Genomic DNA, 23,629 nt, shown 5'->3' on the forward strand with positions numbered 1-23,629 from the left:
ATGTGTCCTCTACCGAGATCAACGGAATGGATGAGGGGGCGGGGCTTGATGGGATATGTGGGGGGGGGGGGGAGGGGGTCAGCTGCTGAGGCAGGTGAAAGTGAGCCGCTTTTACTAATGCTACCGTGACCGCTACTTGGGCTATACAGGCTAGTTACATTTGCTAAGTGACAGTGTTGTGTATAAAAGTACTTGACTTATGATTGACAGCGGTACAAATATGTTAGCGAGGTTTGTGATCAATACGAACATGGATTGGATACTTAAATGAAAAAAAATCAATGGAAAATTGAATTAGGAAGGCATATATGACAAAAATTATTAGCTTAGCTTGTTCGGGAATGTTCTTAGATGGGTTTTTGGATACTTTTGACTAAGTAAAGTCAAAAAAATATCACTTTTTTGGACATTTAGAGCAAAATATTACAATATTATGATTAAAAAGTACTGTAAAAATCCTCAAAATGAAGGCTCAACCTGACTTTATCAATTGACTTAATTGTCAGTAGCGAGGATTGCGCGGGACGGCTAGCTATCGATTAGCTGTAGGCCTGGGCTCACCGGAAAATACCAGTACATCCCCGGGGGACACCAGTCGTCCCCCCCCCACCTCGTCCCCCCTCCGTCTCCCCCTTTGTCCCCGCATCGGCCCTTCCCATAGATTTCTTCATAATCTCACTGCGGAAAAGCTAATGCCCGTGCCGCCGCCGCCCCGTCCCAGGGGGACACGCTAGCCCCTTGACCGCATTTGTCAAAGCCCGAAAGCAAGACCGCGCCGTCCCTCCCTCGTAATTCTCCCGATGAGACACGGCGGCTTTATTTTGCGGCGTCAAATAAAATATATACGAACGTCAGGGGCGGTTAGGAACGCCGCGTGTCGCCCGACGGCGACGACAAAATGCCCGCCGCGCTACATTCGTCTCGCGCTGGGGCCGGAGAATGGGAGGAGCATGTTGACCGGAGGGGACGTTACGCTCGGAATGTCTCACTGGACAATTGCTTGTCGGGTTGTTCCGTTTTTGCGAGTTCCCACTTGAGAATAATTTATATTTATATTATTAATAGTAGTAAAAGCCAATTAGTAGTAGTAGGAACAGCTTGTGGCACTCAAGCTGCACAGAAGCTGGAAAAACTGCACAGGTTGATCAAAACAGCGCAAAAAAAATTCATCAACTGTCCTCTACCTACCCTGTCCAGCCTCTACAAATCTCGGTGCTTTAAAAGGGCAGAGATCATCATAAAAGACAATACACATACCGCCTTACATCACTTCAACCTGCTGCCTTCTAGAAGGCACTACAAAGCCATAACAGCTAATACCAATAGACTCAAGGACGGTTTCTTCCTAAGAGCTGTCACCATACTCAACTCAAGATCTGCACCTATGACCTAATAAAGACACTTTAGTCACTTTGTACCACTTACCTATGTTGACTTATTCTACATATTGAGTAGTAGTAGTAGTAACAGCTCATTAGTAGTAGTGGTAATAGTAGTAGTAGTCTCATTAGTAGGAGTAGATGCTCATTAGTAGTAGTAATAGCAGTCTCATTAGTAGTAGTAGTAATAGTAGTAGCACTCATGGGTAGTAGTAATAGTAGTAGCAGTCTCAAGAGTAGTAGTAATAGTAGTCAGAGTCTCAAGAGTAGTAGTAATAGTAGTAGCAGTCTCAAGAGTAGTAGTAATAGTAGTCACAGTCTCAAGAGTAGTAGTAATAGTAGTAGCAGTTCATTGGTAGTAGTAATAGTAGTAATAGTAGTAGCAGCTCATTAGTAGTAGTAGTAGTAGCAGCTCATTAGTAGTAGTAGTAGTAGTAGCAGCAGCAGCTCATTAGTAGTAGTAGTAGTAGTAGTAGCAGCAGCAGCTCATTAGTAGTAGTAGCAGCAGCTCATTAGTAGTAGTAGTGACAGTAGTAGCAGTTCCTTACTTGCAGTAGTAATAGAAGTAACAACACATCAGTGGTAAAAGCTCATTAGTAGTAGTAGTAATAGTAGTAGTAGTAGTAGTAGTAGTAGTAGCAGCAGCTCATTAGTAGTAGTAGCAGCAGCAGCAGCTCATTAGTAGTAGTAGCAGCAGCAGCAGCTCATTAGTAGTAGTAGTGACAGTAGTAGCAGTTCCTTACTTGCAGTAGTAATAGAAGCAAAAACACATCAGTGGTAAAAGCTCATTAGTAGTAGTAGTGACGGTAGTAGCAGTTCCTTACTTGCAGTAGTAATAGAAGTAACAACACATCAGTGGTAAAAGCTCATTAGTAGTAGTAGTAGAAGTAGTAGCTCATTAGTAGTAGTAGTAGTGGTAAAATGCTTATTTGTGGCCACCCTACAAATTCAAACAAAATGTAATCTAATAACAATAAATGAGTGATTTAAATGTATGCAAATTCGGAGGCAAAGACATGAAGAATTTTGCGTCCACGTACGAGTCCGACTGAGCATTTGCGTCAATTTCCCAGTCGGTGGGAGTCCGGCTCGGCGTTTGAGCGTCTCTACCTGTCGGCCCGTGAACACATCGATTATGTCGGCGGCGATCAATCGGGCCGGCGTCGCCATGGTGACCGAGCGAGCGGCGGGCCAAGCCGAGTAGAAAATGTTCTCCTTCAAAGCGCTTTGCCTTGCGTTGTTGCTGCGTGTGTAAAAGCAGCGTAAATGAGGCTTTTTAACGCACCGCTTCCCCTATTTGGCTCTTATCTGCGCTTAATGGCATTAAAGAGCAGAAAAAGCCCGACTGGATCATAAAAACTCCTTCAAATGAATAGTGATTATTACACTTGCTTTCAAAGACTTTTACGGCCCACGTTGGGGGGGAAATCGCTCGCTATTTTAGATCGGTCGCCAGTAGGGATAAGACAAACCTGACTATCAATCAATTCATGTGGAAATCTGATGGAAATAAATCAGGGAACATTTTAAAAATATAGTATATATGTAAAAATATGTCGACTTTTTTACGAAGCTCAAATTTACAAGATTTTTGAGGGAACTAAATGTGCGTATCCAGTAAAAAAAATATGATTTTTGGGTTATCAAGTCATTAATTGCCATTCAAGTGAATTAAATTGAATGCTAATATTGTTTTTATATGAGTATAATGTAATTTGAAGCGTCACATAGTGCAAAAATACAACCAAAAATTAATAATACATGAATAAGTAAAAACTAAACAGGTTGGCATCAGACATTGTCATTTAAAAAACTAAATTTGACAACTTATACGAAACACTATGTAAATCTGAAATAGACAAATCAGGGAACATTAATATAAGTATATATTAAAAAAAATATGTTGACTTTTTTACTTATGTCAACTTTACAAGACTTTTGGGGACCTGATCCAGTAAAAACAAGAGTCAATTACTGATAAAAATAATGATGTTTGGGTTATTAACTCATTAATGACTAATAAAATGATTTAAATTGAATGCTATTATAGATATTACACAAGATTTAAAGCTTCAAATAGTGCAAAACCACAACCAAAACATTAATAATAAATAAATAGGTATTAACAAAACATGTTGGTATCAGACATTAAAAAAACTAAATGTGACAACATATACGAATCGCTATGTAAATCTGATGGAGAAAAATCGAGGTATTGTTAGTAATATTAAGTATACATTTAAATTTATGTCAACTTTTTTTACTTAGCTCAAAATTACAAGACTTTTGGGGACCTGATCCAGTAAAAAAAAGTCAATTACTGAAAAAATAAGCGGATTATGGGTCATCAACTCATATTCATTGCATTGAATTGAATGCTAATATTGCATTATACAAGTATAATGTAATTTAAAGCTTCACATATACAAAAATACCCCCAAAAAAGACAAAATAAATGAATAAGTAACAACGAATCAGACATTGCCATTTAAAAACACTAAATATGCCAACACATACGAATCCCTAACCGACAAACCTGACTTGTATCGCCCGCTTTATGCTAAAAAAATCCCACTTTGATATTTGCTAATCAATTAGTTTTCGATTAGCCGACCGTTGCCATTTTGCAAAGGTCTCGGGTTCCTAGCAAAAACGCGGGTGCATCATAATGAAGGTGTGTAATAGAACATGACACCGTAATCATATTCTCCCGGCTAAGAGCCACTGTTTACACCGTCGCCCTTTTATTTTCCCCTTTTCTTTGTCTGCCGGCCTGCCGCCTCATATCATGTGCCGCCTAATTGCGTAAAAAAATGAAAATGAAAAAAGCAAATTGCTTTAAATTGCGTGTCGCCCGGCGACCAGACGGCAACCTTCCTTCTACCGTCCGCTAAGCAAGATTAATGCGTCTACTGCCAAATTACCCAGCATGCACTCTGTCTGGCCATCAGGCCGGAATGTTTACAATCGCAACAATTAGCCATTAAAGCTAGCGATTGGTTTTATCGAATGGAATGGCGGCTACCCCGCGGACAAACGCGTTTGTCGATACCCCCCCTGGACGCTCGCCGCTAATGGCCCTTTTTCCGGCGCCTTGACGGGACGGGTGGCATTTTGCGAGTGAGTGAAACCCCCCTACCCGTATCGGGAGCCCCCCATTTTGTATTTCGTCTCTAACGAGCGACGTGAGCGACATGGCGGAGCACCCTATGGCGCCCGGCGAGCTGAGGAAACCTCGCCGTGGCGGCCCCGGGGGTGCAATTAAAAGTGAGGGAGGAGAATGTCAGGCAGGTGGGCGAGCGAGGGTGATGGAGGTGAGAGATAATACAAAAATTGGGGGGGATTGATGCTATAGATAAACGTGGAAATGTCTACATGGAATATATTTTGAGGTCAGATATGATTTGATTTGGTGGACAATTTGGTTTAACCGGGGGAGGGTGAAACTAGAATAAAGCAGAGGTTAGGTTTTTGGTATGTGGGTGACTGGCCAAGGAGATGGACATAATAAATCAATCCAACTTTAAATTGATTGGACATCTATGGCTATTGAAGTAAACTAGTGGAATTTTGCAATTTTACGTTAGTTTTTGGGTAATTTTGAGGTTTTACGATGTGGAATACAGGCGACCAAGCAAGGCGCAACCTATAGAAGGGGTACACAAGGGCCTTTCAGAAAAATCCACCCAAAAAAATGACTCTGATTTAAAATTAATTGGACATCTATGGCTATTGAAGTTAGTGAGTGCATTCAATTTTGTGATTTTTTTGTTAGTTTTTTGGGCAATTTTAAGTTTTTACGATGGGCAATATGGGCGACCGCCCAAGGCACCACTCATAGAAGGGGCACACAAGAACCTTACAAAAAAATACAAAAAAAATACTAAGACTTCAAACTGATTGGACATCTATGGCCATTTAAGTTAGGCAGTACATTAAAGTTTGTAATTTTTTGTTGGTTTTTGGGCAATTTTGAGTTTTTATGATGGGCAATGCAGGTGAATGCGCAAGGCACCACCCCCAGAAGGGGCGCACAAGAGCCTTACATAAAAAAAAATCACTGACTTCAAACTGATTGGACATCTATGGCTATTAAAGTTGGCAAGTGCATTACATTTGGTAATTTTCTGTTAGTTTTTGGGCAATTCCGGTTGATTTTAGGTCACTTAACAGCACATTTGGTCACAGTACATTTTCTATATTACAGCAGCATAACAGAAGGATAATTAGTTCATTAGCCCCGCCTCCCGCTTCTAAAGAATTGTACGCCAAGCTCTGTGATAAATCCAAATGCGGCATACTGACACATGAATTTTTCAGTCTGGATAAAACAACCTTCCGACACATTGATGCCACACTAAGAAGGAAAAAGGCAAAGAGTCCAAAGAGAAAATGAAAGGGTGAACAGGGCAGCACTCGACGGCATCTAAAAGTGGGACACTCCATTCGTGGGGACGAATGGACGCCAGGCGGGAAAGAAAAGATGGGAAAATTAGGGGCTCTTGTGGACTTGGCCCACATTTGGTGATTTATTCCACTTATTTGCTATGCGGCGGCGGAAAAAAGGGGAAGGAGAGTCGGTGGCCGACTCCTTGTCAGTCACTCACTCACTGTAGGAGGCGCTGTATAATTAGATAAAGTCAAAATACATCTAGAATAAAAAAATACTACCCAAAACAACATTGTTGTTGTGTAAAAACTCCAAAAAGATGGTTGGTTACACTTCCATGTTAAGACATACTTCTGGGAATTAGTATTAATAGTAAGGAGAACTGTTTATGTATTTTTAAACTTGAAATATTGTTTAATAAGTAAAATTTGGGGGTCGAGGGTTAGCAGGGCGGCCTCACAGTCCTAAAATCAAGGTTCAATCCCGGGTTAAGACCTTTCTTTAGTCTATAATTCTTAAAAAAATGTGATTTATGGGTGTATGTTAAGATACTCTCGCTACGTTTGTCCAAACAATGCGACGTAGAGAGTTGATTTTTTTTAGGATGGTTAGAAACATCTGTCAGATAATAATAGACGAGTGATTAAATTTTTTTTACCTTCTATAAGTGAGTAAACAGCCATTTTTCAAAAAAATAATATGTTAAATAGGGCAACAATTGTCTTTTGGTTCAAAATAAATGGGTGTTAAACTTAGGGGACTTATACGGACCTAAAAATTTTAAATATAAGCCTCATCTAAAGTACTATTAAAAACTTTGAGATATATTTGTCTATATTTAACTCTTAAAAGTTTTTTTTACCGAACGTCACATAAGTATTTTCAATTTTTGCTGTTTTGTGCTCTGCATTTTAAGAAGAAAAAAATATCTATTAATATTACTTGATTGCAAATGTTTAATAGTTTTAATTGTATGCTATTTATTAAAAAAACTTTTTACTGAATATAATTTGGTCAAAAAGTCATTTCACATTCATAAATTGAATTTTTATCAAGTTATTTCACATTTATACCTCAGTCCTATTCCTGTAGTTTCCATAGTTTACCTCACAGGTTGGTAAAGAGCCATTTGCATCCATCAAAAGAGCCATATGTAGCTCCCGAGCCATAGTTTCCCTACCCGGACTTGTCTATTCACGAAAGGGGCCGTAAATGGTAGCAGAGGGTCAATTTCCAGACAACACAATTGTCACACAACACTAAATAATACACGGGGCTAAAACAACGCGACGGCTAAAATACAACCGTAATAAAAGCAGCGTGTACGGAAAATACTTTCCCCCATGACGGAGAGTAACGACCTTTACGTGGTCGCCGCCATAAAACAACGCGGTGACAGTCGGGAAGGCCCGTTTTTTACGTTATTAACGACCTCACACGCTGCCTTTTTACGCCTCTTAAATTGGAGCAAATTTCTTCCAAAGCGCGCCGCGGTATCGAGGCGAGCGGGTGTTATGGGGGTGTCGTTTGTCAACCGCCGTGGACGCGGTAAGGAACCCACTTTAGAGGTTTGTAATGAACTCTTTGCCGGGGAATTTTTACATTTGTGGACATCCGTTTTCACCTTTTAAAGCAGGTGTATTGAACCTATGGCTCGAGAGATATATGTGGCTCTTTTAACGGGTGGCTCTCAGCAAACCTATGTGGTAAAACTATCTCTAGCGCCAGTACTTGGATATTAAACAATACTTAGATATTAAGCAGTACTTGTATATTAAAAACAGTACTTGGATATTAAAAAAGTACTAGGATATTACACAGTACTTGGATATTAAACAATACTTAGATATTAAGCAGTACTTGTATATTAAAAACAGTACTTGGATATTAAAAAAGTACTAGGATATTACACAGTACTTGGATATTACACAGTACTTGGATATTACACAGTACTTGGATATTACACAGTACTTGGATATTACACAGTACTTGGATATTACACAGTACTTGGATATTACACAGTACTTGGATATTACACAGTACTTGGATATTACACAGTACTTGGATATTACACAGTACTTGGATATTACACAGTACTTGGATATTAAACAGTACTTGGATATTAAACAGTACTTGGATATTAAACAGTACTTGGATATTCAACAGTACTTGGATATTCAACAGTACTTACATATTAAACAGTACTTACATATTAAACAGTACTGATATATTAAACCCTTACTTAGATATTAAACAGTACTTAGATATTAAACAATACTTATATTTAACAGTACTTACATATTAAACAATACTTACATTATAAACAGAACTGATATATCAAACAGTACTTAGATATTAAACAGTACTTAGATATTAAACTCTCTCATTAATATAATTTTGAGAGCTGGTTTCAACAGTAAACTCTCTGTCACCATTTGACCGGCGACCAATCATCCGAGCACCAATATACCCAACCCCGATATGTACTATCAACTTCCGCTAGGTGCCACCTAAAGTCAGGTGAAAGTTCACCAAGACCCGAAAGCTCACATAGGCGCTAACTCCGAAGAAGTTAGCGGTCCGTGTCGGCTAACAGATTGAATTATTTGCCCTTATCGCACGTGGACCACATGGCGGCCCAGTTTCTATTTCCCATTTCACACCTGGAATGTCGCAAGATAGCCCGTGTTCCTATTCGCCCGCCGATTGTCAATCTGGAGTCAAAAGACGGCATTATCTACGGCGCACCTACGAAACCCACGATACCGCCAACCGCCCTAAACTCCGCCTCCCCCCCCCCCCCCCCTCCAATGTTATTCGAGATAAACAATCAATAGTGCATTAATGCGTCCCTTTTGGCCGAGCAATGTCACCGGCTGGCTTTGAGCAGCTAATCTTGCTCAGCGACTGGAAAAATGATATATTGGAATTTTACTGTTTTGGGGGCCATCACTCGTTCACGTTTGAGGTCGGCGGCGTACGTTTTTCTGGCTTCCTCATCCCGCCGTTAAAAGAGCGGACGCTGTCGTCCTTTAACGGGGAAGGTGACTACATTTATGGCGGAGCGAGAGGCCATCGATTTGTGGACAGAGGACTTGGACATTTTAAACGCTGTTCTATTGCCAGACGTTTAAAAAAAGCGCTACTACCGTTAGCCTCTTGGAATTCTGATAGAGAAAAGGTCGCTAGGACCGGTTTTCTTTTTTGGATCGACATTCCCGGAGCTGCTATTAAGTAGGTTGAAAAAAAATAGGGGTCTTTTTGTTAGGGCGAGCCAAAAAAAACCAAAACAAAGGCGCACTTATGAAGAAAAACCCCTTAACTCCCTCCTTCCCCCCAGACGCCAATCAAGCACTCTCATTCCGTCCTCTTTCATTAGCATACGGCACCCCCCAGGTCTGAAGACTAAGGCTATCAAATGGAATCTAAAATAAAAGCCTTGGCTGCTTGATTGCGGTTTATCAATAGCCGAGAAAAAATAAAGAGGGAGTTGGGAGTAAGCTGGCAAGGAATAGAAGGCCCTAAATTGGATTTTTTTTGGTTTGGATTAAAATCTAATGGGTATTTTGGGGGGTGGTACGCAAAAAACTCAAAAAGATACATTGGAGTGCAAATAATATTGGGCAATATGATCAGGGCGGGGCTAAATAAGGAAGTAAACAATCATAGAGTTCCAGTTAGCTTCTGTCAAAGCCCTAGTGGTTAACTTATTAAGTACAATGTTTATCAAATATCAAGTAGACTTTTAGCTAACTGTAGCTAACCAGGGGCTAGCGCTACAACTGCCTAACAAGGGGATGTTTGGATAAGAAATAAGTATAAGACAAATATAAGATGATTTTCAGAAAATTAGCTTAATATTTAGTTTCTCAGTAAGTAGCCACACCCCATTTCTACTTGGCTGGGTACCCAAAGCCTTAAAATACGCCCTAAAAACAACAAGAAAACTCCCAGACTCGGGAATTTTTCCCCACCAGTACCCTTGAAACCACCCACAGTCCCGAAGAACCACATTGACTCAGTTAAATGCCAAAAAAGCGGGTTGTTAAGATAAAAAATGAGAAGACTCAGTTGTCATTCAAACTGGGAATGAAGTTCTTAAATAGACAGACTTTTTCTAAAATGCCACCCAGCAGTAGACGATAAATTGTTTTGCCCTACTGGTGATCTGAAAGTTTGCGTTTGTCTGGTAAAAACACTCAAAAAACTTGTATTTTTTTTAGAAAACCGGTTTAGACTGGCTCAAGGCGGCGACTCAGATTAAAACTGCAGACTATCAAAATTCTGTGGTCATTAATATTCAAAGTACGCCTATTAGATGCTAATATCTTTAAAAAAACATACACATTGCATCTGAATGGGAAGGTTACAACATCCAATCAAGTGTCCTTAACATTTCTCTAACTTCATAGCTCCTCCCCCTTGTAGGAACTCTACCGATTGTGCTAACAACTTCCCAGCTAAAATTAAACTTGCCTATGTTAGCACATCGCAAAAACCGAAAAAAAAAACGCGGGCATCCCTGAACGCAACATCAAGTGTTCCTATAGCGGCGTTGGTCGGCCACCTGTGAAACATACTCATAAATAATGTAAGCTGGCGAAGCGTCTGTCAGCTTATCTGTCAACGGCGCTATCGTCAAACGAATCCAGTCGGAGTACGGCTTCTCAACGCCCCGTGCACCCGACAGCGTCGTGCTAGCCTCCGTGCCTCGTCCCATCTGCTCTTTTACGATGTCCCGCAGTTGTATCTGTCAACTCCGGGCGGCCCATAACAACAAAATGTCAACGCTAACTCAGATAATCCTAACAAGAGACATTTTAACACTGAAACACTACATTCTTTGCATCACTATACCTTATTTATACTCTGTAGATCCCCCTTTACACCCCCTAGAGCCCAAACCACAACAAAATGTCAACGCTAACTCAGATAATCCTAACAAGAGACATTTTAACACTGAAACACTACATTCTTTGCATCACTATACCTTATTTATACTCTGTAGATCCCCCTTTACACCCCCTAGAGGCCAAACCACAACAAAATATCAACGCTAACTCTGATAATCCTAACAAGAGACATTTTAACACTGAAACACTACATTATTTCCATCACTGTACCTTAGTTTTATACTCTGTAAATCCCCCATTACACTCCCTAGAGGCCAAACCACGACAAAATGTCAACGCTAACTCTGATAATCCTAACAAGAGACATTTTAACACCGAAACACTACATTATTTCCATCACTATACCTTAGTTTTACACTCTGTAGATCCCCTTTTCGCCCCCTAGAGGCCAAACCACAACAAAATATCAACGCTAACTCAGATAATCCTAACAAGAACCATTTTAACACTGAAACACTACATTATTTCCATCACTGTACCTTAGTTTTATACTCTGTAGATCCCCCTTTACACCCCCTAGAGGCCAAACAACACCAAAATGTCAACACTAACTCTGATAATCCTAAAAATAACCATTTTAACACTGAAACACTACATTATTTCCATCACTATACCTTAGTTTTACACTCTGTAGATCCCCTTTTCGCCCCCTAGAGGCCAAACCACAAAAAAATGTCAACACTAACTCTGATAATCCTAAAAAGAACCATTTTAACACTGAAACACTACATTCTTTGCATCATTATACTCTGTAGATCCCCCTTTACACCCCCTAGAGGCCAAACCCCATAGCCCCCCGATTTCCGCTAACCTCTGCTAGCTTCTACTAAACACCTGACGTTAGATTGACAAAAAAACGATGCACTTAAACCACCTGACAGTGACATATGACCAGTCCCTTGCCTTCATTTCCAGACACGCCCTTCCAGAGCCTTCTCTGTGAGATAAATTGAGTAGCTTGTCCGACTCGTGCTTCCATAAATAAAAATAGCAGCGCGCTAACCTTCCCCCCCCCCCCCCCCCCCCTTACCGGCTTCATCTAAACACAACAAAATCCCCCCGAAGCGTCGAGGGGCTGCACGGTGGCGGCAAAGGAGAGAGTAAACACGCACCTCCAGCCACACGCGTGTTTGTCGACTGCAATATGGTGGCCGTCACTTGACATTAGCACTCAGCGGGGAGTTCTTCCGCTAAACAAGGTTTCACACTTTTAGTGCGAACTGTGGGGAGGAGAAATGAGGAATGACCGATCATTTGACTGGTCACGGAAGATGGAAAGCACTTCCCTAGCGTCCTGCAACCGAAAAGTTTCAACTCAATACTCTAAATTACCGAATTTTCACGACTATAAGAAGCACCGCATTATAAGGCGCACCCTCAATGAATGACATTTTTCCATATATAAGGCGCACTGTATTATAAAGTGCACTGGATTATAAGGTGCACTGGATTATAAGGTGCACTGTCTATTTTGTAGAAAATTGAAGACTTTTAAGTGCGCCTAATAGTGGTGAAAATAGGGTAATTGCTATTGACTTTCAGGTATGAAGCACTCACTACTTTACAGTCACCTCTAGAGCCAGCCATTGTTGAGGTTTTGGAATTTTTTTGTATAAAATCTTGCAGTGGGGGAGGAGCTATATGATGGAAGATGTTGTAAACTAAGATGGCATCTGCATATTTAACAGTATTGAGTATTCAGTTCAGGCGTTTGTGTTTTTTTAATATCCCACAGTGGTGGTTTTTCGTTTCCTGTTTTTTCCATATATAAGGCGCACTGGATTATAAGTCGCACTGTCTATTTTTGAGAAAATTTAAGACTTTTAAGTGCGCCTTATAGTCGTGAAAATATGGTAGATAGAATGGACACTTTGATTGACATTTCCAATGGTAGACTAAGTCTGAAAATCAAATGTACCCAATGACAACAAGTAAAATATCAGATACACCATTTCTGGACTGAGACTTTGCTACATATTAGTACAATTTTATCTGGTTTTCCATTCTACAGATACTATGATTTGTGAACTTTTCCCACTACCACCACCATGCCACACAAAGCAGTTGCTAGCACAAAGCCCAACTAAGACCCAGACCATCTGGACTACAACTGGAACCTCTACCCAAAAACCTCCCTCATCATTACCCTCCATTGTTCCCAATCACTCGAACTCCCTCAAAAACCAATTACAGAATCCCACTTGACGTTAGCATCATTGTTAGCTCCACCATTTGTTTATCAAGCACCACCTGCCACTGTTAGCCTACCCTTTGACCTCTCTGGAGTGTCACCTAATCCTCGCTAACCCCCCCACCCCACCATCTAGTCCCCTCCAGCCCCCTTCAGACTCTCTTAAAAGCCACTTAGAGGCTCCCGGGCCGCCGGATTGAATTAAAGCTCCGCTGAATCAAATTAGCGTTAGAGTGAGCAAAGTCTCGTAGGAGTATTGCGTCTGGATGCCGCGTGTCATGGGGTGACATCATGGTTGCGTTTTATGTTACAGCCCGCGGTGCAACTGGACATATGTGCTTGGACTTTAGACTAAAAAACTAAGACCAGTTTTGTAGTCCTGACATCAAATTTACAGGTTCCTGAACCTATCCTAGCTAACTGTGGGTGTTGTATACCTTAAATTGGTTGCTAGCCAATCAAAGGACATTTACAAACCCTTTACAAGAAGGCCCGAACCTGGTATCGAACCCTTGACCCAAACCCTGCCCCCCTACACGAAAAAAGACAAGAATAACGAACTACTTTACAACAATTCATCCACTCAAAATGGCAAAGACAGCAATTTAACGGACCATCCCGTTGAATGGAGTCCTTCTCTATATGTCTATACTCCTCAGAGCAGGGATGCTAATGAGGTTATAATTATAAATCATACAAATGGAATGTTTAATGCTAGTTTTCCATTTCAAAGAAAGTCCGGCGGCGCACAGTGAGATGTTCCTCTGGCAAACTACAACCCGAGTTTGCCTTCATTACGGCAAACTAGCTCGAAGCGGCTGACACTCAAGGGGGGGTTTCATTGCAGTACAAGGATCCACCAGCAGGGTCTGGCCCACTTGCTACTACTTCAACGAATCAGGTGTCTTTTACTAATCAAAAACAGGACCCCTTGCAGACTGGAACAGAACCTGGTTTTCAGTCCTCACCTAAATCAACTCGAATCCCGTTTCCAGACAAACAGGTTTAGTACTTCTCTCGGTCTTGCGTGGGTTACCCGATCCCAGGACCAGTTCCAGACCCGTCAAACCCTAATTGGAAACCAAGCAAGACCCCCGACACCCACTTTTCACGTCCTACCACCTAAACCAGTGTCACATCTTCTCCAAAAATGACCTTCCCTCAAAGCGTACATCTTCTACCAGCAATTATACCCGCACATGTTTAACTAGCGCAGAGGTGTCAAACATACGCCCCGCCGGCCGGATCCGACCCGTCTGGTGGTTTGGTACGGCCCGGGGAAGAAAGCTGCATTGTATAAAGAAAATATGAATTTCTCTTTAAAATTTGTAGTTCTGGTCTTATCTGCGCAATGTTTTAGTAAGCACAGACAACAATTGACATTTATTTATGTTATGTTATTCTCTTGTCCATAATATATTGCTCATAATGTAAAAGGGAAATTCTGTTAATAAACATTTTGATAATTTACTCATTCTTTGCACTAATTATTAGTATTAGTGACTAATACAAAAGTGGAAAAAAGTGGGCTTATTGTTAGTTCTATGTAATTTTTCTATGAGTTTACTAGTCCGGCCCACTTGATCTCAAATGAATCTGTATTCGGCCCGCAGACCAAATGTTTGACACCCCTGAACTAGCCCATTTTACATCCTAGCATACCCGCTAAAACCCCATAACAAGCAGAACCAAGTAACCCACCATGGTTAGCCTTTTCCCGAGAAGGAAATCGAAGAAAAAATAAAATAAAAGCCTTTCTGATCTGCCGCCTGTTCATTTACAGCAAAAAACGATAAGCGAAAAAGTCACAAAAGCTTTTTTTGCGCATACAATAGAATCCAGATATCATTCACAAAATAGACAGGAGACCATTCTACCAAGGAGGAAAGGGGTGACGAGCCCGGGGGGCACGGAGACAGCCGATTCCCTTGCCAATCTCGGCACCCCCCGCGCACGTACTCCCACCTCTTTACTCCCCCTGAAGCCAAAGGCAGGGAAAATACTTTTTTTTCTCGTTTACGTATTTTTAAGAGCCGCAGTGTTGCTGTCATTCGCAATAACGGGCGTCATTCGTCCTGAAAAACGTAAGTAAATCACATGCACACTCACAAAAACTACACACGGCTCACAAAAAACTACACAAGGCTCAACAGACGACCTTCAATACAACGCCAAAGAAGCATCATGACTGCTAACTAGCAAGGCAGGCATAACTAATCCATTACTCATTCATCAACTTTGAAAATTTCGGGGTTTTTTTTTACCCGTATTTCGTGTCCAATTCAAGAAGTAATCAGTTAAAAATCCATTGGGTCCTTTGTCCAAAAAAAGGTCTTTTTATGTCCTTACCGGTTTTTCTACATCTCGGATAAGTTCTCTTTTCTAAAGGCTCGTTTTCTGGTCATTCTAAAAGTGAGTACATTTTATTCTAAAAGTGAGTACATTTTTTGAGACACCCTGTAAATAATTATGTTGACAGTCAAATAACTCCCAAATTTCACCAAACTTAAGTATAAATCCTGTCTTATTTACAGTTATACTACTTTATTCATGTATAAATTACTACAGAATGGCTGGGGATTTACTTCAACTGCTCCCTTGGCTGGCTCCAGCACCCCCCAACCTATGCAGCACAATTCAAATCATTTTCAAGTCAACTACGTCTATCAAAATACCTAAAATATAAATAATAGATAAAGAAAAAACAGTTCGACACTAAAAGGCGTCCAATCAGATTGCTCCCTATCATCTCTTTAAGTTTGTTACTCGTAAAATATTTGCTACCAATCAATGGATTGGACATCTACCAACTTTTTACAGTCGAAAAACCATTTAATTCCTTTGACGCAGAAGTCTGCCCTCCACTGGCCAAAACATGAACTGCAACTCCACAAGCAATTAATCATACAAAAATTAGACTCTCAGGACCAGAAAAAAATAGCGACTCAAGCTACATAGCTACCATCAGTTAGCAAATGACAAAAAACAACACTATACAACAACAACAACAACCTGAAAAAACTATCCATCAAAAACATGGTGTTAACACGTCTTTACTTAAACTAACCTGCATGGTCACATGACTCAAAAATTCAAAGTATCTTCAATTCTAAACCAAACAGCAGGGAGTTAAAGACCAAAACTAAAAAAAAACTGATTTTTTAAAGCTTCTCTAGCCTCGTAGCCGCTAATCCGACTTTAGCGAAGCAAAATGTTCCAATTTAGCCAAGTAATTTAGCGAGTTGATTTACGTAGACGGGGTCGCCGTCACCTCTACCGGCGAACAGGAAACGTGTACGCGCAAACACCAGCAGACGAGCCCGGCGGCCATTGCCAGACTTGATTAGATTTTGATAGCGATCTGGATCCGTGATTCCCACTATTAGATTATTAGCGCGTGGCCGCTCACACACGCGTTGGATATAGGGATTTCATTCCAAATCCAATCCTAAAGCCCCTCCCGCTTGCCGTTGCCGGGTCAAAAAATCGATTTCACCTCAAATGGAAGAAAAGACGGAAGGGCCGGTCGGTATCCGGGCGGAAAAGACACTCGGCAGTTGGGGTTCTTTTCTTTTTTGGGAGAAATATAATTAAAAAATATGACTATTCAAGGTGGATTATGTTTTCTGTGTCAGAATAAATATATGTTTTGGTTTATTTTGGGGTGAGACTAATAACTGTAATCAAGCATAGGAACATTTTAAGAATTATAACTTAGGAAAATGTGATTTTAGTTCACAAATGACGACAAGTTTGGTTTGAGATGTTTTTTAAAGGAAAACTAAACTTTGGGGATCAGTAAAAAGTTGCTCAAAAACAATGATAGGAGTCCAATCAGATGGTTCACTATCATCTTTTTAAGTTTGTCACCCGTAGAACATCAACTTTTTACAAAGGAAAACCCATTTAATTCTTCTATTCCTTTAAAAACTGCTATTTTTTAAACATTACATCGTCTCAAATTGATTGGACATCAACTTTTAACAGTAGAAAAATCATTTAATTCATCTATCCCTTTAAAAATTGCCATTTTTTAAACACTACATCGACACAAAACGGATTGGACATCAACTTTTTACAGTAGAAAAACCATTAAACTCTTCTATTCCTTTAAAAACTACTATTTTTTAAACACTACACTTAAATAAAACATGCTTATTTTATCGACAAACATTAGGCCTTTAAAAAACAGCTATTTTTTAAACACTACCTCACCTCAAACGGATCGTACATCCACCAACTTTTTACAGTAGGAAAAACCATTTAATTCTACCACGCCTTTAAAAACCGCTATTCTACAAACACCACCTAAATAAAATATGCTTTTTATCGACAAACACATTCATAAAACTACATCCACTTAAATATAAATAATATATGAAGAACAGATATGATGGGAAGTACTAAAAACAACAATAATCAATAACAATGATCCCCATTAGAATCCAACTTTACGAATTATGAAGCTAACATGCTAACAGCGCTATTTTCCCCCACCCGGGAAGACCACCGACAATCGCTAGTGATTAGAAAGGCTGTGGCGCCTCTCCAGCATGCGCGAGTGTGTGTCGTTGGGGGTGCCGGAGGGGGGGAGTTGTTCTATTGGCAGTCGCTTCTTCAACATTGGCAGCACTTTAGCACCTCCCACCCAAAAGAACAAATCCAAAGTGATTTCATCGTGACTCGCCAATCGACTGTAAAGACCCACTTCTCCTTCTCATTGACATTTTTTTCCACAAGACTCACTAAAAGGGGTTTAGGGGGGTCCTCAAAACATGTCACCCTATTTTTATAAAGTCATCTCATTTAAAAAACCCATAAAAACAACACTGACCATTCATGAGAAAACAGTTTTTAACTACAGACCCTACAAAGCCTTTAAAATCGAGCTAACTGCGCTGTACGCTAACACTACCCGTCATCTACCCTTCATTTATTTACATCTACCGGGTTCTTTGAGCTGACGAAATCCACAACGAGAATCTTCGGGAAAAGATGTGAGACTTGAGAGCGATGTAAGACTTGAGTTCGAGTCCAGGGAGAGCTAATGAGGTATTGTTTAGCTAGGTAGGAACGTTGTGTTTATGTTTTTTTTGCCGTAAACATGGTTTTGTTTTGTTTTTAAAGAAGGGGGTTGTTGGGTTTTAAACGGACTTGCTACCGTTCTGGCCGGGGTTCAAGCCTGTAAAATCCCTTTAGGGGAAACCTGGCTAAGTCAGGTTGACCTTGACGGTGGTTTTGGGAAAATGGTTTCTCCGGGTGTTCCTTCTTAGCTTGGTGACTGACGATGGACGACCAATCTGTTGGGATTACGGACAAGTGGATTGGACATCCAAGTCGTTTTCAATGGCGGACAATCGAGGAATAACCCACAAAATAATGTATGACTTAAAATTGAGGATGCAATATGAAAAAACGGACTATAATCTGTTTTACAGGTGAAGTTTTGCATTGTTATTGTTACATATTCGTGTTAATTAATTTTATATTTCAAGAAAATCCACAGGAAATAAAACAGATTTTGTATTTTACTTTTATCTGCTTGTAAAACAAATTAACGTTGCTAATTCCCGCTAGCGGATATGCTAGGCATATGTTAAGCTATGCATATGTTATGCTATGCATATGTTATGCTATGCATATGTTAAGATATCAGTATGAATTAAAATATTTTGACTTAAGTAATACTTTGTGATATGAGTTTAACTTCACAAGTTATATAAAGTACAAATGATCATTTTTTTGCAAAAAATACTAACAGGAGTTTGTCCATAAGTTGAAATAGTATGAAATTTCATATACTAGTTAATTTTACAGGCACTTTTTCAACACTCCAAGTTACATCATTTTATAGATTTTCCTGGTACTGCAACTTATACTCAGGTGTGGTAAATCTCGATGTATATTTTAAAGTATATCACATTTGTAATTCTTTCTTGAAAGTTACTTCCAGTTACTTCAACAAGACCGAAAAATAAACTATGATAAAATGGTTGTGTAATGTTAACATATTTAACAATTAACGCAAAATGCTAAAGTACATTAAACTGATCAAGTTTCTGAATATTACAACTAGTATTTCAATTAAAAAAATATCTGTTCTTCACAGACAAGTATCATCCAATCATTTCCTCTAAAAAAATATCATTCACATTTCCTATTGTGCTCCATTTTACACCCAAAAAAACCTAACACCCATTTTTTCAATCCTCACAAATCCTACCACTTTCCCCCAAAAAAACGCATCCTTTTAACACTTCCCAACACTTTTTAAAAACGCCTCATCTCCTAAAAACGCTTGTCAGCGACACTTCCAAAATTCTGACAACCCGTGCGGCCATCTTGAAATTTCCAAGTGACTCTTCTAATAAAAAAAAAAAAAATGCCAAGTGACTAAAAAACGTCAAACTCCTCAGCACTAAAAAGCCGACCAAAAAAATAATTGCCATTTCAACGACTCCCCTAACTCGAGGGTGCCGTAGCTCGACTAACAGTAGCAACAACTTCTTATTTATTTGTATTTTCGTCCAACCGTGACTAATTCACTCTACCAAACAAGTCCATGTCTTCAAATGTTTCCAGCATACATCCATTAGACCCCAGAGCGGGGGTGCCGGTCCCCTAGAGGCCTTGCCATCAGGTTTTTTTCACATTATTGGCTACAGATGCCGGCCACCGAGCTTCGGAAAGAACATCCGCCGTCATGGCGGACGACGCGGCCCATCTGGAGCGTACGTAACATCATCAAGTCGGGGTCAGCGCGTTGCCCCGTTCCGCCGCCGGGTACGTGCCACCATCACGTGACGTCACGGCACCCCGCAGGGGGGGTAGCAGGCAGATGGAGACCATTCCCTTTCCCTTTCAGACTCAAGTGTCTTTTAAGGACTGGACTCTACTCCAGTGGTGGTTTTTGGGGTATATGTACACACATGGCATGGACCTAACATGTCCATACCGGGGCTTGTGCTATTTACAGAGCCTTTAAATATTCAACACCTGCCGTGTTACCCGCGTGTCTTTGATCAGCCTCCTATTTCTACCGCTCCCGCGTTTCATGTGTTCATCAAACCGGCACAAGCTCCACTGCGAGCCGACTCGTTTCCTCCCATCCCAACACAACGGGTGACTTGTTCCCACACCGGGAACTGAGGACAGTCCACCGTGTGTCTTGAATAGTCAAGTCAGGTGCCATTGACAGAAATTAGTGTCCAATCTAGTTTGACTTGTATTGAGAAATTCATTTAAATTCACAGCAGGGAAGACGCAAATAAACGAACCAAAAAAGTTGCCCTGGACGTAAGGTTTGCACACTTTTGGACATCTATTGTCGTCTATGGAATAGACAAAGAATGTAGATGGTCCTGTCAGGTGCCATTGACTGAGATTGATGTCCAATCTAGTTTGAGTCGTTTTGACAAATTCATTTAAATTCACAGCAGGAAAGCACAAACAAACGAACCAAAAAGTTGCCCTGGACCCAATATTTGCAAACCTTTTGGACATCTATTACCGTCCATGGGATGGACAAACACATGGATACATTGCGGCAAAAACACAAGTCCCAGTAATGCAAAAAAATGACTAAATCACCAATGGCATCATTTAAAAAAACATCAAAACCAACACTTTAAACTAGTTTATACATAATAACTAAAAACAACCATACATCTAACCTTACTTTCCCATGTACAAAGCTTAAATATAATTATAAAATCACACCACAATTTGTCATCAAGTCTCTCACCACCAAAACAAACAAAAAAAACACACCCAAAAACCACCACCACACCGAGGCTCGCACCTCCGCGCATCCAAGGCTCGTTCCGAGAGTCCCGGCTAAAAAAAACAACGCCGCTCCCCCCGGACTGCAAATGATGGGAATCTAAGCGACCAAAAACCCACAACACCAAGTTTTCTCTACCATAAAACAATCAAAATCAGGTTCTAGCTTGATCCGGACCACTTCAAAACTCTAAAAATGATTTTTTAAGAGGTAAAAAGTTGAAATCTAAGATACTCCAAGTTACAGTTCATATTTATCACTACACGTGCCTGCAATAATAATAATAATCCCGCTAGCTGTTTTGAGATAAATGCTAATATACGTTGGTGACTTACCTCAGAGAGTTTTTAACCCCGTAGAGGAGAGGCGGTAGGGGGGTAGAGAGAGACTGGTAGGAAGGAACGAGAGTATCCGTTTGAGAGCAGCCGGTATCGGCCGCGAGTCCGCAGCAACTGCGTCCTCGCTGGGTGGATGACACGGAGGCTGGGGGACGCTTGCCTCCCATTGGCTGTTGGAGAGAGGGAGGGAGGGAGGGGGAAGAAGAGAGGGTAGGGTAGGGTAGGGGGGAGAAGAAGAAGAATGGCGTTTAAGTTGATCAACAGCACATTTGATTTAAATGAGGATTTGTGATGCTATAAAAATGGTTGCTTGTATTTGTGTGGTGTTGTAAACAAGTCTTTAAACAGTTAAATTAGAATGGACTTTGATTAGAGGCACATTTTAATAGAAATGGGGGTGGGTGGACGTCATTGGTAGTCAAATGTGAGCTCTTAATGGGAATAATCCAGTAAAAAATTAGGTGATGTCATTGTAATTTGCTTTTGATTGATTTTAATACACAAGATTTATCAATAATTCAATTCTAATTCGTTATATTTTGGTGTTAGGAGTAAAAAAATATTTTTTTACAGGCATTTTTTTTCCAAAACATGTTTGTTTCAACCTGGGAAAAGTGTTACATATTCGTAATTATTAATTTTGCATACCAAACATTAAATAAAACAGGAATTAAAGACAGATTAGGCTCAAATGAGTCCTTTTGTATTTTACTTTTATCTGCTTGCACAACATAAATTAATGTTGCAAACTCCTGCTAGGGGATATGCTATGCATATGTTATGCTATGCATATGTTAAGCTGTGTATATGTCATGCGATTCATATGTTATGCTATGCATATGTTAAGATGTGTTATATGTCATGCTATGCATATTTTAAGATGTGAATATGTCATGTTATGTATATGTTATGCTATGTATAACATGTCATGCTAACAGTATTAATTGAAATACTTTGACTAAAGTAATATCTTTTGATACGAGTTTAACATCACAAATCAATTTTTTCCATATAAAATAACTAAATAGAGTAATAACTCGACAAAAGGGCAAAAAAATACTCAAGATTTTCCTCGTATCTCAAATTTCGGACACTCATATGTCAAAACATTAATGTACGAACCTTCCAACATCCAAAACAGAAACTACAATTACATTTTGCCACAGTACCATAAAACCAGAACCAACAAAGTCTTCTACTATGGACCAAAAACTATAGTATACACTGCAGTATTTTCCCTATTCGGTGTCCCACACAGTACTATCCCCCAACCCCTTCAATTCCGTCAAATCTACTCCCATTTTCTCATATTTACAAACTCGGCAACTTTGTTTTCATCTCCGTCACGGTTTAGTCTGGTTTCGATTCGCCCGGGCCGTGGACGGCGAGTCAACGAGGACGCTGAGACGGACGGCGGCGGCGTGTTTGGCCAGAAATCAGATTAAAGGGTCCGACATGTAAACTGCGGGGTTAGAGAGTAATCAAACTAATGCAGCTCATCACTACTTCATCCAGCGCTGACTGCCTGCACCAGATTACCGTCCTCTAATCTCTCCAGCGTTGATGTGTACGCGAGGACGTATACATGTAATGAACGCTTAAGCGCCCTCTTAGCGGACTACAAATAAAATGTTCACGAGCCGAACAAGTTGCGATGGAAACCAGGTCAATTGTGATGGCTCGCATTTGTTTTTTTGTCAACAAAAGGGACAGAAAGAGCAAAATGAAGTACTAAAAAGTACTACATAGAGTGGGAAAAGAAGGACAAGCTAGCTAGCTGTTAATGAAGTGACAGTGGTAAAAAAACAAGGCGTGTTTTTATTGAATTTTTAATTAAATTATCAAGTGTAATTAGAATCTGATGGGAAGCGTGGATATCAGCGGCAGGGGATCAGTGGAAGGTGTGATTCCTTTTGGAAAGTAACGCTTCCCGATGACAAGATAAAGAATGCTATTATCGCAAAGGGGGAGGAGTCATTAAGATGTGGAGCGATGGGGGTAATCAAGTCCAGATTTGGCGACGAGAATGGATAAAAAACAACTGATTTCATTTAGTTTGGAGATAGGAGTGATCAATTGCAGCATCAGGAATTTAAAGGGACAACGTGACATTATGGGGTACCGTGTTTACTCACATATAAGCCGTATTTGTAGCTCAAAAACTAGGCTTATATGCGCTTAAATTAGACTTGATATGCATGAAATGCCCATAATACAAGACAATGTGTTTGTTTATTTCAAAATAAAGGTCATTTATTTCGAAATAAAGAAAAGATAAGCAACTAAAATGCTAAAGAACATTAATTTTAATGTATATGAATTAAATCAGAGAAAAAATATAACGTGTTTCATAAAATATGATAAAAACCTCACCATCTTACATAGGGATGATAAAGTAGACCACTATAGACATACTTCCTGGTTGCACTGGTCACACGACATCCAAAGTAGACCACTATGAACACACTTCCTGGTTGTAATGGTCACATGACATCCTTTTAAAATCAACTTTCTTACGATATTGAATAAATAACGTAAAATTATTGTAGTAATAATAATGTAGAAAAGGCAGGAGTGATGATTTTTCTTAAGATTTTCCCTTCAAAATAACACATTTGTACTTCCTAATAAAACT

The 23,629-nt window shown here is 40.0% G+C and overlaps 1 protein-coding gene across 1 annotated transcript in view; it reads right to left on the bottom strand.

The window, feature by feature from the left end:
- Positions 1 to 23,629, bottom strand: part of cdh6 (cadherin 6) — a 108,976-nt gene that overhangs the window by 29,153 nt on the left and 56,194 nt on the right. The window contains exon 5 of the mRNA XM_077735480.1: positions 20,992 to 21,164. The gene's annotated coding sequence lies outside the window, so the exon portion shown is untranslated. The remainder of the gene's footprint in view (positions 1 to 20,991; positions 21,165 to 23,629) is intronic.

The sequence above is a fragment of the Stigmatopora nigra genome, chromosome 16, assembly GCF_051989575.1.
Source record: "Stigmatopora nigra isolate UIUO_SnigA chromosome 16, RoL_Snig_1.1, whole genome shotgun sequence".
Taxonomy (NCBI): domain Eukaryota; kingdom Metazoa; phylum Chordata; class Actinopteri; order Syngnathiformes; family Syngnathidae; genus Stigmatopora; species Stigmatopora nigra.